This window comes from Pleurodeles waltl, chromosome 1_1 (genome assembly GCF_031143425.1).
Source record: "Pleurodeles waltl isolate 20211129_DDA chromosome 1_1, aPleWal1.hap1.20221129, whole genome shotgun sequence".
NCBI lineage: Eukaryota > Metazoa > Chordata > Amphibia > Caudata > Salamandridae > Pleurodeles > Pleurodeles waltl.
In genome coordinates this window covers 207043257-207061980 of record NC_090436.1, presented here as the reverse complement: position 1 = coordinate 207061980, position 18724 = coordinate 207043257, and the positions used below count along the sequence as shown (strand labels likewise).

The following is an 18724-nucleotide window of genomic DNA, read 5'->3' as shown; positions in this document are numbered from 1 at the left end:
GGGCGGGTGCCTTTACATAGCTTTATTGCTCACAATCAGTACAGTATGATGTCATTATTCTGATAATTTTATTAGTATATGCTCTTTGAACCTATCACTTTTGGTTGTGCCAAAACCACCCTGAACTTATGAGGTGGTGGTCTCAGGGGAAACAAGAACAACACTTGACATTTTTGAGAACTGAATCTTCACAACATTCCAGTGTGGTGTATTTGTGCATGGACTCTCCTTAGCTGCTTACCCAAAATGCAGTGCAACCCTCAAACTTTGGCTGAAATCACATAATTTCCTCACATTACTCTAAGGCAACGTTGTGGGATCTGCAGGTATCAACAAATTTCCAATCACCCAGCATTCCAACATGTTTGTGAATACAAAAAAACTATCACACATGAGGCTGGGCATGGCACACGTGAAAGGAAGGGCCCTAAAACACAATGTAGAGAAATTATTTTTTAACATGAAAAATAACCCTTTTTGCCCAAGTGGCTAGCTATGGCCTGGGCTTGGTGGTCACCATGCAGGGAAGCCTACCAAACTCAGACATTTCTGAAAACTAGACTCACAGCAGAGTCGAGGGTGGTGTGACTATCTAGGATCCTACTACCCTTTCTTAGCCACAATGTCCTGCAAACCTCAAACTTTGCTAAACTACACTACACTTGTTGTTGGGCACACACTGTGTTTCAGGGACACTGACTTTCGTCACTATGTGCATCAAAAAGCACTGAGGTCCATTGAACCTCCTGCATCCACCTAACTCTCATTATCCAACTCCCAGGCTTTGTGATTTGCTTTGATGTCACATGTTCCAGTAATGATCTGTATTGCAAGGTGTCATGCTCCAAACTCTTTAGTTATGCTGTACCTAAAAATGAAATTTATTTTGCTGGAAATATGTACGTCATTCATATTTATCCTGCATGCCTGTTCTCAGATCCTAGTATTAGAGATGTTTCTTGCTCACACTGCATTGCTTTATCCAGCACGTCTATAGGTGTAAAGTTCCACCTTACTTTCTTACTGAGATCTTAAGGTGCTTCCCATTTGCTCTTTCTAGCTTAACTTGGATTACTTTGAATGATTATACAGCTCCCCTACGAATGTGTGACTTTGAAATTATCTCAGTTGCTTATCCTTTCCCTCCTGACTGCCTACTCCAGAATCAAGGTGCAACTGTCTAAGAAATCCTCAGCTACCTCTCTATCCAGTTGTGGTGGATTTATGGCCGTCTGTTTTCTCTATAGTGAGTGATACTCTTGACGCTGAAGCTCACATCTAGGTGGACCTGACAAAGAGTTTTGGTGTTTTGGCAGTCACTACTGCACACATATTATTCTTTTAGGTGGACCTGACAAAGTAATTTGACTCTGAGTGTTTCTCACTGCCCTCACATATCGCATCTGGGTGGATCTGACAAATGAATTGGGGTATGAGGAATACTCTACTAATCTCACACCTCACATATGGGTGGATCTGACAAAGGATTTGGGGTATGAGCATTAGTCTACTGCACTCACATATGACATTTGGGTGGATCTGATGACGGGATTAGGGTATGAACACAAAGTGATTAATGCACAAAATGTTGTTGCGGGAGCAGTAATGCTTACTCCAGACGTTTCTTCCATTACCATTGCTACTTTCACTCAGCCATTGTCTTTATCTTTGCACATTCTGACAAAATCACCTTTTCGCCCACACTTCCTACACTCCTTACCAACAGCCTAGCAATTGTTGGCATCAAATGTCTGAAAACAACTGTCACATCTGTTGCAATATTTTATAGAGTGCTTACTGTCACTGTTGGGTTTTTGTATACTTTTGGATGCCCATTTAGACATTACAGCAATGTCACCTTCCAACACAGATACTTCTCCTGATCCCTTCACCCCTTTGCATTCTATTTCCTTCATACAGTACTCCACTACCTTCACTATTTATATAGCATCTTTTAAGGAGGTATCCTTTGCAGCCCAAAGTCTCTCCTGCATCTTCCTACTCCTGCACTGTACAATGAGCTTGTCTGTAATCATCTCTTCAGTCATGGCCCCAAACTTGCAATTGACAAATTCATCTGCAGTCTCCCCAACCCTCTGTGGTTGAGTATAAAATGTATACCTCCTCATTACTACATTGGAACTCCTTGCGAACCTCAACTTTAAACTTTTTCTTCTTCTTCACATATATTTTCAATAGCACTACCATCTCGATTAACTGCTACAGGTAAGCATTTAAATGCGTGCTGACATTTCCTTTCCCAGAGTGCTCAACGAGATCGCTATTTTTCTACTAGAGGAAAATTCTAGACCATCAAGTACTTCTAGGTAGTTGTCGAAGTTATTCACCCATTTCTGCCTTTCACTGGATGGAACTTCGGGCTGAGAAAGGGATAAAGGTGGTGGAGAAATAGCTAACAACTCCATAACTGGTGCTATAAATGTCCCAGAAGTAAGGGAACAATTCAATGAAAAAAGAAAAAACATTGTAAGAATAAAATTGAAAACCAATAGTCACAATAAGTGTTGTAGTAATGACAATCAACATGATGACTACAACACTGGAGTTGTGAATCCATTGATTATGCAGAACTAGCCCTGTTAAAGCAAGATGAAGCAGAGTTGAGTGTCCATTGATTTTTTTTTCATCAGAGGACTGTAGACCTAAAAATGTATGCCTAGGATCTGATAGAGCGTTCCGACCTAATAAATTACCTGTATTTGGATGCTCTTGGGTCGATTAATCTTTTGACCAAGTGGGGCTCTCTTCACCCGAGATTAGTCAATTTACTCAAATCAATAATCAATAACGAACATAAGCAATGCCCTGATCAACATAACACTTCACAATTAATCCAGAAAACATTTCGGCGAACCATGACCTTCCGGTCATGAATAATCACACCAGTTTATTCAAAGTTAATGCATTTATTTCCCTATATTAACAAAGCTAGCACGATATAAATGTGTCTCAACACCAAATGATATATGTAAATGAACATTAATAGCTGTCCATAACGACGAAAAAGATGCAATCTATGCAACATTTGAATAACAATGCATTCGATGATAGCAACGCAAACCACTAATACTATAATCTGTAATGGGCTAATTGCATACATTAGTCAGCATAACAAGGTCTCAAATTGCATCGTGCAACAAATGAATCCTCATCTAACCTCAAATTAGCATCTGCATGTGGGATTTCATGCAAAAACAATTTAGCAACATTAATTTGGAAAACTCCTAACTAGGGCTCTTATCAAAAATCAGCAGTTGGTTACCTAAAAGAAACACAATGCAATTGTACATTTTCCTTTCATATTTACCAAATTCAATCAGCATTCAAGGAAGTCTTCGTCTCACAGGTACCGGTTTCGATCAGCATGGGACGGGGGCAAAGGGGCAGGGTGGACGGGGCAATTGCCTCACAGCGGCAAGATAAAAGGACAAAACTACTACTTCATGCAAAGGGGCAAATCGAAGTTAAAGTCTCTAGGGCGAGAATTACTTAAAGTCTCTTTCTCTCGATTAGAGAAAGCATCAAAGTCTTATTCAAAATGGTGTCGAACATCAATTGGCATCGTAGAAGATGGCAAAATGACGAAGTCTGCAAGATGGGCCATAATGGCTGCAATGTCCTGCAAAATGGCGGGTAATGTCTATAATGGCTAATGTCCGATGGGTAATGGCCAATGGCTGCAATGTCCTGTAATGGCTGCTTTCTTCTTGTGCACCAGGTTTAAATAGACAACAGTTCAAATCCAGTAGGGTCTTCCATTGGAGGGTTCATAGGTTGGCTTCAAATTGTCCAATCAAAAACTACAATTCAAAGCTTCTACCTAGGCATACATTATCCTTGGAGTCGGGAACGTAGGTTGCAACATATTTTACCAATTAACTCACTTTCAGAGCGTCCATTGTCTGCACCTGCAGATTGACCTTGGAGCAAAGAAGAAGATGCCAGGCTGGCACGAAACCTTAAAGATAAGCATGTGAACCGATCTCACTGGAAAAGTACAGCTTCAAGCAAGAATACACGTTTTATTAGCACATTAGAAAAACACGAGCATCTAAACCGTGAGACAAGGCAACTAGGCCGAAGCCTCCACTAAAGTTATGCTAAGTTAAAACATTTCAAACAAGCAAATCATGGCACACGTTTACGGTTATGTCAGACTAGTACAATTCTAATACATCACGTTATATAAAGCACGCTTATAAATGTTGGCGAACTACTCTGAGGGCACATTTGTCCCCGTACAATCTTTATTAGTTCGGTTAAAGTCACACTTGATTATTACAGCACTACGTTTATGCGCTAATAAATGTAAAGCCTTCATTTCTGCATCATCAATCCCTCCTCTGATGACTACTTGTCATCACACAAAACCATTCCCACAAATTTTATTCCATTAAAATTCTGTCAGTTCTCTCTGCCTTTTAGTCCCCCTTGTTCTTGCCTTGTATTCTTCTGCCATTCTTTTCATCATTTTCTCTTCCTTCCTTCTTTTAATTCTTGCCATGATCATTAGTATTCCCCTTTTTATTCCCCAAATCCCAAAGATGCAAATTAGTACTATTAGTATTCCCTGTATTATTTTTAGTAATATTCCATTCCAAATGCCACCAAGCCAATTTCCCACTGAAGCAATTCCCTTTCCAACCTTCTCCCACACTCCTGGTTCTTTCAATTCCTTCAAGTCTGCACTCTCTTTTGTTAGATTTGCAAGCATTGTTTTAATTTTCACACTGTTGTCTGGTATATACGTGCAACAGTGACGCGCACCAAGCATTTTGCAAACGCCGCCATCCTTTGCTAAAAGAATGTCTAGGGCAAGCCTGTTTTGAAGAGTCATAGCTCTTTCTGCTGCAAGTTCAGCATCCATCAGGATTATAGCACCTGAAAACTTTGTCAACATGTTATCCACTATAGTAGACAACTTTCTTATTTTGATGGAATTCAACACAACTCCCAATGAAGGAATCATGGCTCCAAATATATCTCCTACCACAGCAGCTGCGGTCTCTCTTTTCTGGATACGATGAGATCCAGGCGTCTTTGGAATCACCGATAGGTCATCCAGTTGATAAACCTTTGGGAACACTATACCCAAATAACATCTCCCCCACCATCCCTTTGGAAGACGATAATAGGCATTATGCCCACAAATGTAATATACACCCGGTATGACAGGGTCAAGTCCGTTCAGCATGAATGTCCATTTGGCCTTAAAGATAAACGTATGTTTACATTCACTCGCTCCCACGAAAATGTTATCATAATAAGATTCACCACGATATATACAAAATTTCCCTACATGCCAAGCATCTAAAGCTATTCTCCCTTGTGTCTTTATTGCGGCAAAGGCATAATTATCTACTGAAGTCCTCTTACTTAGCTCTTTTTCTAATTTCGCATTCATTTGTGCCCTTCTATCATCTGTGTGATCTAAAAAGCTTATTTCTACTGCAGTGAGCGAGCAGGTAAGATTTTCCCTATGAGCGTGAGCTGTTTCAAAAGGTTGCATTGGCTCGAAAAATTCCCTCATTATTTTAGCATCCCAATCTTTAGCAATCTGGCTTAGTTGCGTTATTATAGGAACATATGCAAAAGTAACATCATAATTTGAATAAAAATACTGTATGTTAGTTTGACCATAAAATCTAGAAGTTACTAAACTACATGTAATCCCATATGTAAGAGGCATGTGGTGATAAGTCACCCCTTCCGTTACCGATGTCGGTATCTGTGCACACACATAACAATCTTTCGCATCCATAGTCTCAACGTATTCTGTTAGCAAGCGATAGAAAACATTATACGAAAGTTCCTTCTTATCATGCAAGTGTCTCTCATCTAATTCTAGTCTTTTCAATGCGGTTAGTTCAGTGACAGTAACAGGAGCAGAAGTAGAAGCATCAATTTTCTCATTCTCACCCTTACCACGCGTTGCAAGCACTATTGCCATTATTATTAGTACACATGCAGTTATCAAGCCTATACACGCATATTTACAATATTTCACTGTACTGTTTTGTGTCATGATCTGTATAGAATCAGAGAGCTAGAAGCACCTATAAAGAAAACGATTTAGCAATTAGTTACAAAGCTGAACGAGCGCAATGTTCACACAGTTTTCTTCAGGAGCCCAGTCACTTATCGGTTAGCAGCATTTGTCTCAATTCGGCAATAACTCAGTCTTTTTTTTTTTGTTTTTTTTTCTCAAAGTTAGCAACGTTGTCTTAAATCGGGTTTAAGAGTCAATCAGGTTATCAAAGTCTTATCAAGTTAGCAAATGTCTCATCCGGTTTAGCAATGTCTCAGCTGGTTGTATCACGTTAGATTATAGCAAGCAATGTCATTTATCAGCTTTTTTTTTTTTTTTTTTTTTTTCAGTCAATAGTGTCCATACAACTTTTCTTTTCTATTGGTATCTCTTCTTCTTCGTTCTCGAGGCTAAGAGATACAAATTCATCAGTCCAATCGTCATTGACTGCATATGCCCATTCTGGACCGGAATATCTCCTGTTTGGTATCCTTTTCCTTTTCAATTTTGCATCTCTCTTTGATTCTGCCTCACTGGTACTTTCCTCTTTGGCCAAGTCTTTTTCTTCACTTGATGTTGGTATCACGACAGACACCTCCTTTCTTTTCTCTTTCACTCTTGGCCCTTCACCATCGTTCAACTTTTCTCTAGTTCTTACTTTTACTGGTAATATACTTGGCCTTCTCTTTGCACTGTGTCCACTTAATGGACCTGCGATCTCTTCTGAAGAAGTTTGAACAGTTTCGTTCTGTTCTGCCTTGTCCCCTCCTTCTGGGGAGTCAATCAGGTTTTCCTTTTCTTTTTCTGTACCGTCTGCTTCTGGGAAAGCCCTCCTCTGATCAGGCTCTCCTGCTTCTTCACCTCTTTCGAGCCCTTTGTCACCGTTACTTTCTTCAGGCTCTTTGTCACTTTCAGCTGCTTCAGGCTCTTTGTTACCTTCAGCTGCTTCGTCGCTGTCTGAGGTTTCTCCTTGGTCTTCCCCAAGTAAATCGGTTGTTTCGTCCTCAGAGAATATTTCTCTCTCCTCTATTTCTGCCTGTTCGCTTCTAGTTCTGTTTTGCTCTGTCTCAGCACTTGGCACTTTGTTATCAGGTACTGGCAGTTTCAGCGCTTCAACTTCCTCATCTGTGGGACACAACACTTTCTTTGTATGACTGGCGTGAATCCAGTTGGGAACTCCCGCACACTTCACAGCGGTAGTGGTCGTCAGGATCACTTGGAAAGGGCCTTTCCAACGGGGTTCCAGACACGACTTCCTCACATGCTTCTTTATCACGACCCAGTCACCTGCTTTCAGTGTGTGTCCTGGACCTTGGATCGGTGACAAGGTGGTTGCTTCCACCTGGTGAGAGAAAGAGCGAACCACGTCAGCCAGACCCTTGCAGTAGTCTAACACCATATCATCTGTAATATTCAAAAGCGCGTTTGCGGGAACTGCAGGAAGTTTCATGGCCCTGCCCATGAGAATTTCGTGCGGGGACAATCCAGTCTTTCTGTCAGGGGTGTTTCTCATTGACATTAACACCAAAGGCAATGCGTCAGGCCATTTCAAATTTGTCGATGCACATATTTTCGCCATTCTTGATTTCAGTGTACCATTCATTTGCTCCACCAGTCCTGAGGCTTCAGGGCGATAGCTACAATGCAGTTTTTGCTCAATGTTCAGCGCTGCGCAAAGTAACTTTATCACCTCGTTATTGAAGTGACTTCCTCTATCTGATTCTAAAGAGATCGGGAATCCGAAACGTGGTATCAACTCCCTCAACAATAGTTTTGCAACTGTAAGGCTGTCATTTCTACGTGTGGGGTATGCTTCAATCCAGTGACTAAAAATGCACACAATCACCAACACATACTTCAGACCTCCATGCACAGGCATCTCGATAAAGTCCATCTGCATTCTGCTGAACGGGCCACCCGCCCTACCAATGTGGCTCACGTTCACAACCGTTCCCTTTCCTGGGTTCATCTGTTGACAAATGACACATCGATGGCAAACTGCTTCTGCAACTTGACGGAATCTGGGGTTAAACCAATCAGTTTTGAACAATCTTATCATGGCATCTCTCCCTAGGTGAGCCTGCCCATGATAGAACCGCGCTAGCTGCGATAAGAGACTATTTGGTAAGACAAATTTTCCCTCATTTGAAACCCATAACTCATCTGGTCTCTTTGTACATTGTGCCTTAATCCAGGAAACTCTTTCATCCTCCCTGACGCTATTCTGTAATGCTTTTAGTTCATCCATTGTATCCACGACCTTCAAGGCAAATGCTTCAGCTGGTTCGAGCTCTGGCTCACTTATCAAATTCCATTCATCTCTGAGCAATATACAGTTCAAGGCACAAAATCTTGCGACTTGATCCGCATATGCATTTCCCAGGGAAACATAGTCCTGTCCTTTTGTATGAGCACTACACTTTACCACTGCAATTTCGGCTGGCATCTGAATGGCGTGTAACAATTCCCTTATTCTCTCCCCGTTTTTCACTGGGGACCCTGAAGAGGTCAGGAAACCTCTCTGTGACCATAGTTGCCCAAAGTCGTGCACAATTACAAACCCGCACTGACTATCAGTGTAAATGGTAACCTTCATCAATGTAGACAGTTGGCATGCTCTTGTAAGGGCTACAAGCTCTGCTACTTGTGCGGAATAGACTCCTTGAAGCCAGGACGCTTCCAAGACACCTGTTACAGTACATACAGCATATCCTGCTTTCAATATTCCCAATGCATCTCTTAAACATGACCCATCAACAAAAACAATTTGGTCATTTTCATCAAGCTTAGTATCCTTAATGTCAGGTCGGGGTTTTGTGCAAAATTCAGTCACCTGAAGGCAGTCGTGCTCGACGTCTTCAGCGTTCTCAATTTCAGCATTTTCACCGGGAAGCAAGGTTGCTGGATTCAACGTAGTGCACCTTTTCAGCTGCACATTCGGTGAGCCCAGAATTATTGTTTCATACCTTGTGAGTCTTGGTCCAGTCATGTGTTGCGTTCGGGAGCGGGTCAAAAGTATCTCAACTGAGTGAGGGACCATGACTGTTAATGGGTGTCCCATCACTATTCCTTCACTCTGAGTGAGGCTGATACCAACTGCTGCTATGGCGCGCAAACACCCTGGAAGTGCTGCTGCGACCGGATCCAAAGTAGCTGAAAAATACGCTACTGGTCTGTTTATGCCACCATGGGCTTGAGTCAAGACAGACAAAGAACATGCATCACGTTCATGACAAAACAATGTGAAAGGCTTTGTGTAATCAGGCATACCTAAAGCTGGAGCCCTACACATGCATTCTTTCAATTCAATAAAAGCATCCATCTCATCTCCTTTCAGCTCAATTTCATCCAAAGCATCCTTCTGGGTCAGTTTCAGCAAAGGCTTTGCTAGAGTTGAGAAGTTGGGAATCCACTGGCGACAGTAGCTCACCATCCCCAAAAACCTCCTCACCTCCCTCCTCGTCTTTGGTGGACTCATTTGAAGTACACTTGTTATTCTTTCCTTCATTATTCTCCGTGACCCTTTCTCTATTTGATGACCCAAGTATTTCACTTTCTTCTGACAGAACTGCAACTTTGAAGGAGACACCTTGTGTCCATTCCTTCCCAAATGGTTCAGTAGAGCAATAGTGTCGGCTGTGCAGCCACTTTCTGTCTTAGATGCAATCAGTAAGTCATCAATGTACTGTACTAGGGTTGACTCAAATGGCAATTCTAACGCTTCCAAGTCTTTCTTTAGAATCTGATTGAAAATTGACGGTGACTCAGAAAACCCTTGAGGAATTCGACACCAACTGTAAACTCTGTCTAAGAATTTGAAACAAAAGAGAAATTGGCTGTCCTCATGAAGAGGCACCGAAAAGAATGCTTGTGACAAGTCGATGACTGAGAACCACTCGGCATCGCAAGGGACTTGAAACATTATCACAGCTGGATTCGGTACTACAGGGCAGCATTTAATTACGATGTCATTTATCTTCCTCAAGTCCTGCACAATTCAGACCTTTCCACTCGGCTTTATTAGTCCCATGATTGGTGAATTACATGGACTGCTTAACACTTCTTTCAGTACTCCCTGTTTCACAAACTCGTCAATGAGTTGGGCGACTTTCATGAGGGTGTCTTGTGCCATGTGGTATTGTGGGGTCTGGGGAAAGGTTACATTGGGTTTTACGGTCACTTTCACTGGTTCCACTCCTTTCACCAATCCCACCTCTTTCCCTGTCATATCCCACACTTCCTTTCCGACTGTTTCCCGTAATTCAGCTGGAATATCTTCTTCAGTTATCATCGGGAAAAGGTTAATCAGAGGATATTCTTCATCGACAGTTTCCATCTCATCCCCTTCTACACTGTCCTCTTCTTCCCCATCACTGCTCGTCTGAATTCTAATTCCATCGTGCGAACACATAATCGAACATCCCAATTTGCACAATAGGTCTCTCCCTAACAGTGCTATCGGGCTTGAGTCACATACCACAAAATTATGTAACCCTTGATAGTTACCAATGCTGACTGGTACTGGGTCTGTGATTGGGTTCGTCAGGTGCCTGTTTGCTACTCCCACTACTTGAACTGTTCTCCCTGAGAGTGGCAAATTTGGTACTTCAATGCTCCTAACAGTTGAACGTGTGGCTCCTGTGTCAACCAAGAATGAAACACGATGACCCATGACTCTTCCCTCCACATACGGACCCTTTTGATCAACTTCCAAGGATGCTGCAAGCACACAATTTCCCTCCTCATCTGAACTTTCACTCTCCCATACATTGTTTATTCCACTCTCACTGTGTAGTGGGAACTGTTGTACTGTGTCATTTGTACTCATCACCTGACCCGAGACCTGTGGAGGAACCATCACTTGCTGCTGACTCACTGGTGCCAAGGGTATTTGCATTTGCTGATTAGGTACCATGGGAAACTGCTGTTGCATTGGCTGCATTTGCGTCATCTGCATACGGGGCATCTGCATCTGCTGCGGCTGCATGGGCTGTAATCCCTGCAGCTGATTTATGGTCTGAAAATTTGGGTTTGGACCTCTCATTTTCGGTCCCCTCATTGTCTGGAATGCATTGACATCATTGTTTTGCTGACCAACACCTGCACCTTCCTGCACCACCATCGGGCACTCGCGTTTCCAATGTCCGACGATTCCGCACACGTGACACGGCATCACCCTTTTCATTGCCTGCACACCATTCGGAATCGCAACAGTGTTCAAATCCGGACCATTACTCCCAAAGCCTCCTCTGCCTCTGCCTCTCGCCTGTGGCTGAAACACCATATTTCCCTGCGGCTGCGGTATCTGCTGTTGGAACCCTTGCAACCCTTGCAAACCTGTCTGAGCTGCTTTAAGTTGCATCATCATCACTTTCTCTTTCAACCTTTTCTGTTTCACTTCAATTTCGTCGCTACAGTATTTCGCATAATTCAACACCTCATCAATCGGTTTCGACTGCCAACAAATCAAATGCGTCTTTATCATCTGACTTATCTCTGGTCTCAGCCCTTCCACGAATCTAAACACAAAATGAAGCATGTCCTTCGCCTCTATTGTTTCCGTGCCACTGTAGTTCTTGAACGCCTTCAACAACCTCTCATAGTAACCATGAATCGACTCTTTAGCCTCTTGGGCAGTTCGATCAATCTTCTGCCAATCCACATTCTTCGCGGCAACCTTCGTCTTCAAATGCTCAATCACCTTATAGTACAAGCTCATTACCATAGGTGACGGTGCACCCGTATCCCTGTCTCTCTCTGGTTCACTTGTCGGCCAACCTACAGCCCTTTTGCAGTCTTCCCACAAATCTGCCGGAACCACAATCTCAAAGAGGGTGTTCAGGTCTTCCCAAAGACATTTTGCAAGCTTCACAAACCTATCAGTCTGTTGATACCATTCAATCGGTTTCTCTCTCAGTTTGGGAAAATCATCCGTAAAAGACTGAATGTCGCTCCTGTGCCACGGTACATGTATTAATTTTCCCCCTGCTGTCTCCCTCATTGGTAACATGGTTATTGCATCACTACTCTGTGGTCTTTTCTCGTTGTGCTCTGGGACACTGTCTTTCTTCTTTTCCTTTTTCTTTGCCCATCTGCTTTCCCATTTGTCTAAGCACCTCCACACTTGTGCACTCTGCAGCAATTCTCTAAGGTGCGTTTTCATGCCTGCTGATCTCATGTGTTCAAAGTCTGTGGTCCCGAAATCCAATCTATAGCTCCTGCTCAAGTGTTTTGTCTTGTCTATCTCAACCCCGTTTTTGTCAGCTATTTCTTGCAACCTTCTATGTACCTTGTTCACTTCTCTCGTAATCCTGGGACATAGATACCTCAGCTCTTCTTCCGAGTAGGACTCTAACCTATTCAAACCCATAGTCCCTTCCACCAATTCTTCTGCTTCCATGTTCAACCTGACCCAATTCAGATAGTCTTCTCCCTTCCCACTGGCTGAGCTTTGTGTGGAATTCAGACTGTTGAACCACTGTGTTAGCTGTTGCGCATTCAACCCCATCAGTGTAGCATTCACATCGACTGCCACTGATGGTTGCGGCAACTTTTCAGTGTTCGATGATAGCGGTATCATCAGTGGGGGACTCGACCTCACCACTGTTGACTGAGCACATATGGGACTAAACTCCATCAAGGACCCAGATCCAGTTGGCTGAGCCGCTATCGGAGTTGTCTCTGGAGTGTTTTCTATGCACCTCCTTTCCGTCCCATTCTGCACCATTGATCCTTGACCGCTCATACCTGAGTTAGGCTGAATGTACAAAGGTACCGGTGGACCTACAGTAATGGGTAGGGATATTGCATCTGGGTTCTGTCCATTCCCCAGGTTCTGAGGCATGTTCATTCCCACACTATGGGTCATCATTGCCGGCATGCCCGTCTGACTCCCCGTCATCTGAGCATGTGCTGTTCCCCCCTGCATCTGCTTTTGAGGCATCAAAAACTGGGTTGATTCAGCTTGTGCCAATGTTGGGTTGCGACCATTCTGTACTCCCATTACGGTTGGGTCTAGAATCATTCCCGTACTGTTGTCACTGCTGTAGTACCTTGGGACCTGCGGCTGATAATTTTCTGCTGTTTTCAATATAGGCACATCTGGATATATTCTCCTAACCTGCGGTATCTGCGGGGTGAACAGTATACTCGGGTCCTTAGATCCCGATGGCGTTTCTTAATTCGGAGTTTCATTATTCTGTACCGGTGCCGGAGGGGCAGAACTGGTACTTGGACCTTGTTCACTCTCTACATAAGGTGGTGGACGGTCGTTCAGCAATTGCATGATGAACTCCTCATCCTCTGACTCGTCTTCTCTATCTTTGGAACACCTCCTGTTTGTCTTACAGGTAGCTTTCTTGCCTGTCGCCTCTTCTTCCTTAGCAATTGCGGGAAACAATTTTATCCCCTGCAATATATCTGACCTCCACACCTTCTGTGCATTATCCCACCTAGCGTCCGCTAGTGTCTTTTCTGCCTTTCTTATCCTGGTCTCGAACTTCTTTTGCTGTTGCTGTCTAGCCATTAGTTCCCAAATCGCTAGAGCCTCAAACTGTGCTGGCCTTGGAGGTACCTTCATGTCGTACATCGCGAATCTCAAATTCTCTAGGATCCTTATATTGAATGTGCCATGGATCGGGAATGCTACGCTCCCATGTTTCTCTGTCAGCTTGTGCCATTGCTTTAGCCAAAGGCACAGAGCTACCCCCCTTTCCTCCATTGCAATATAAGCTGGTGTACCTTCGGGTGGCGTCTCCTCTCCTACGCTCGCTTTAATGTAAGACTCCCCCTTCATCGCACTCTTTAATGCTTTAAAAAATTTCATTTTCTCGTCTTTTATTTCACAAAATTTGTAATCAATAAGTGACTTTAATTCCCGGAATACTCTTCGCTTGCCTTTCCCCTTCCAATCGAGCCCCACGGACTGCGTCCAATCCGTGCGCGACCCTTCTCTGCAACCAACCTATCCCAGCGCGGCTCCTAGTGACGTCACACTCACACACACTGCGGCTGACAAAGCCTTGCGGCTAGTCCTCCTTCACTCAGCTCCTCTCGTAACAACTTCTAGCATGTATCGCGAGCAACCAAATAAAAATAAAACAGATCTGTCGGTTTACTACAGGAAGGGTAACACAATCGCTTCAGGACCTTAGGGATTTTTCACTAGCCTCGGCAGTTATTCCATCTTTCTCGGTCCCCACTTTCGCAAGCAAATCTGACCCGCAGATTCTGCTCTCAACTTGTCAGTGATCTATTCTAGTGCACTTAGAATTTGTCAAAGCCCGAAGTCGAAGTTTTCTTTCACTCCCTTAACACACGTACCGACTCGTTGACCACGCCCGGTCAACCTATTAAACCGACCAGACCACAACATAAAACAAGTGTCTCATACACTTTTCAACATACTCCGGAGTCTCTTGACCTCGCAGGGCCCGTCTCAACAACAACAACCACGTGGACCTTTTTCCTGCACAAAGCGCCACATGCACATGAAGTTCGACGACTTCCCTACTCTCACACTCGGAGTCGCACCTCCGCTATTCTCTAAAATCCTCGCAACCTTTTCAAACAATCTGCGGCAATAAGCTGTGCAAGCGCAAAATCCTAACTTCACTCATACCGTCACTAGTACCGCCAACGCCGATTCCACACCTCCATTCTCTCCATTCGCAAGCTCCGAGATCCCGGGAAAGTCGCGGGGGACTTAGGGCATCATCATTCTCTCAATCTGTTTTACCCAAGAAAAATCTAATTCAACACCATATACTTCTCGAGTGGGGTCCCAAAATGCCAAACCGTCCTCTGCTACCATCTACTGATAGAGCGTTCCGACCTAATAAATTACCTGTATTTGGACGCTCTTGGGTCGATGAATCTTTTGACCAAGTGGGGCTCTCTTCACCCGAGATTAGTCAATTTACTCAAATCAATAATCAATAACGAACATAAGCAATGCCCTGATCAACATAACACTTCACAATTAATCCAGAAAACATTTCGGCGAACCATGACCTTCCGGTCATGAATAATCACACCAGTTTATTCAAAGTTAATGCATTTATTGCCCTATATTAACAAAGCTAGCACGATATAAATGTGTCTCAACACCAAATGATATATGTAAATGAACATTAATAGCTGTCCATAACGACGAAAAAGATGCAATCTATGCAACATTTGAATAACAATGCATTCGATGATAGCAACGCAAACCACTAATACTATAATCTGTAATGGGCTAATTGCATACATTAGTCAGCATAACAAGGTCTCAAATTGCATCGTGCAACAAATGAATCCTCATCTAACCTCAAATTAGCATCTGCATGTGGGATTTCATGCAAAAACAATTTAGCAACATTAATTTGGAAAACTCCTAACTAGGGCTCTTATCAACAATCAGCAGTTGGTTACCTAAAAGAAACACAATGCAATTGTACATTTTCCTTTCATATTTACCAAATTCAATCAGCATTCAAGGAAGTCTTCGTCTCACAGGTACCGGTTTCGATCAGCATGGGACGGGGCAAAGGGGCAGGGTGGACGGGGCAATTGCCTCACAGCGGCAAGATAAAAGGACAAAACTACTACTTCATGCAAAGGGGCAAATCGAAGTTAAAGTCTCTAGGGCGAGAATTACTTAAAGTCTCTTTCTCTCGATTAGAGAAAGCATCAAAGTCTTATTCAAAATGGCGTCGAACATCAATTGGCATCGTAGAAGATGGCAAAATGACGAAGTCTGCAAGATGGGCCATAATGGCTGCAATGTCCTGCAAAATGGCGGGTAATGTCTATAATGGCTAATGTCCGATGGGTAATGGCCAATGGCTGCAATGTCCTGTAATGGCTGCTTTCTTCTTTTGCACCAGGTTTAAATAGACAACAGTTCAAATCCAGTAGGGTCTTCCATTGGAGGGTTCATAGGTTGGCTTCAAATTGTCCAATCAAAAACTACAATTCACAAGCTTCTACCTAGGCATACATTATCCTTGGAGTCGGGAACGTAGGTTGCAACATATTTTACCAATTAACTCACTTTCAGAGCGTCCATTGTCTGCACCTGCAGATTGACCTTGGAGCAAAGAAGAAGATGCCAGGCTGGCACGAAACCTTAAAGATAAGCATGTGAACCGATCTCACTGGAAAAGTACAGCTTCAAGCAAGAATACACGTTTTATTAGCACATTAGAAAAACACGAGCATCTAAACCGTGAGACAAGGCAACTAGGCCGAAGCCTCCACTAAAGTTATGCTAAGTTAAAACATTTCAAACAAGCAAATCATGGCACACGTTTACGGTTATGTCAGACTAGTACAATTCTAATATATCACGTTATATAAAGCACGCTTATAAATGTTGGCGAACTACTCTGAGGGCACATTTGTCCCCGTACAATCTTTATTAGTTCGGTTAAAGTCACACTTGATTATTACAGCACTACGTTTATGCGCTAATAAATGTAAAGCCTTCATTTCTGCGTCATCAGATCCTTTCACTGAGCACCTTGCAGCTACTTCTAGGAAGTGCGTGGTATAGCTTGAGTTCACAATCATAAACAAGGGGATGTGGCTTCTATGTCACAATGTCTCAAAGTATGTAAGGTTTTCTGAGCAAACTTGTGAAGCCAGTTCTGAATAGTAAACATGAAAATGCATGCCTCTATGAAACAATGAATGCGCAAGATAACATTTCTGAAGGATGCCGGGAGGAGCAGGGATGCACGCAAGTTTGCTGGTGGTCACCAGAATTTCCGAGCAACACATTCTATTCTGCACAACGTAGCTTTAGCCATGCGGATGGAGGTTTGAAAACAGCGCATGCAACTGAAGACAACTTTTTGAAGTTGAGTGTAGTTCTAGAATATATACCTGCTACGGCAGTTCAAAGCTGGCAAATACGGGAGCAACAATTTCTTTGCACCATCCTAACACCAAAATTCATGCCTCACCCGGTATGGATAATGTAGGGTTACGGTGCGCAGCTTTGAACTTGTAAAGTTTCATCAATAGGCTCAGAAAAGGTTGTACTGGGAGTGGAACAGTATGCTAAGTACACTACAATCATGTTGCGCTCCTTACTTGAGCTGTGGGTGATCAATATCCATGTATCCTGATAGTCTCTTGGACATGTGGCCAACTGGCAGCTCTTGCCAAAATGAAGTGATTGAAAACCATGCATCGACTCTTAGATAGAATGCCTTTATTAGATAAGGCTTCAACTCAGGAACGTGGTGCCACTCTTGCCCAGTCAGCAGGCAACTGTCGGCAAATGGAATGCCCCTACTATCAACCATTTGCATATCACATCAAACCAATAGAATGCCATGGAGATATCATTCATATATAATAAGCATAACTCTGCTGTCCCCACATATCGCATCTAGGTGGATCTGACAAAGGGGTTGGGATAAGAGCATTACTTTATTGATCTCACATACTGTATATGGGTTGATTTGACAAAGGGGCTGGAGTTTTCAGCATGGCTCTACTGACCTCACGTTGCATCTGGGTGAATCTGACAAAGGGACTGGGATATGAGCATTACTCTATTGCCCTCACATATTGCGTCTGGGTAGATCTGACGGAAGGAATTGAATATGAAAATTGCTCTATTGACCTCACATATTTGTAGTGTCACGGTGAGATCTGTGACAAGAAAGCGCTAGGACCTCAAGGACCAGGAGATATCCAGCGAGGGCGAGTGCATAAAGAGGGTACATACCGAGAGCAGGGACGTTGGGGATGGTCACACGCGCGCGAGTGCTGAATAAAGAAATAGCAACCCTACCTTTGTGTGAAGTGGTTTTTCGCAGATCTGACAACTGGCGATGAAGGGAAACTATCTCGGAATACGAGACTTCGGGAGCTCATCCAGGTCACATCTGCATGTGGCATGGCTCACAGTGTTGCTCGCACTGCTGGCAACAGCGCAGAATCAGGAGCCCACCTGAATCACGCTGAAAACGCTCTCCTCCAGGCTCCAGTAAGAAGCACCGGGAGCCCATCCCAGCTACCTCCACCTACTGCGATCCGGCCTGAGGCAGCAGCACCCAGCAGGAGGCAAGTGGACAGACCACCATAGCCCCTGGACAAATATGCTGCAAATCTCACAGTAACTTCCGCTGAGACTACAGCTTTCCCTGGTGGCCATCTTGAAGTCAGGCAGCTCGGCCAATGAGCTACGAGAACCGGGTTGACCATTTTGAGGTCAGGCGCCCATACAAAACCTACAGGATACTCACTGTAGGGACATACAGATGCCATACAAAGACCACAGAAGGGTGCTGAAGGGGCATACGAACCTGCAGGCCCACCGTGATGCTGCCAGTATGCTACTGCAACCACTGCCCTGCCTGCAGGTCACAAGCCACCTGTGCAACTTCCTGAATTACCTATCTTGCGCTGCAACTGTCCATGTCACCAAACTCCACACAACGCATGGGCCACAACACAGATGGGATCACATTGGTGGCTCCCAGCTCTCCACCTCATGCCATGTGCAGACCAGCCATGCTGGGGGTTTCATTCCTATCCCCCCCAGAACCGCTAACCCTTGTATCAGGAGGTGACATGGGCCTCCGCTGGCAGGACTGGCTGGAAGATTTTGAAGACTTCATGAAAGGGTTACAAGTCACTGACCCTATGCAACAGCTCTTTGCTCTACGTAACCTCAAT

At 43.7% G+C, this 18724-nt stretch overlaps 1 long non-coding RNA gene across 1 annotated transcript in view; it reads right to left on the bottom strand.

The window, feature by feature from the left end:
• LOC138282857 (uncharacterized) overlaps positions 1 to 18186 on the bottom strand; it is a 61153-nt gene extending 42967 nt beyond the window's left edge. The window contains exon 1 of the long non-coding RNA XR_011201015.1: positions 17838 to 18186. This is a non-coding gene — a long non-coding RNA (uncharacterized lncRNA). The remainder of the gene's footprint in view (positions 1 to 17837) is intronic.
• Between the last annotated feature and the right edge of the window lie 538 nt (positions 18187 to 18724).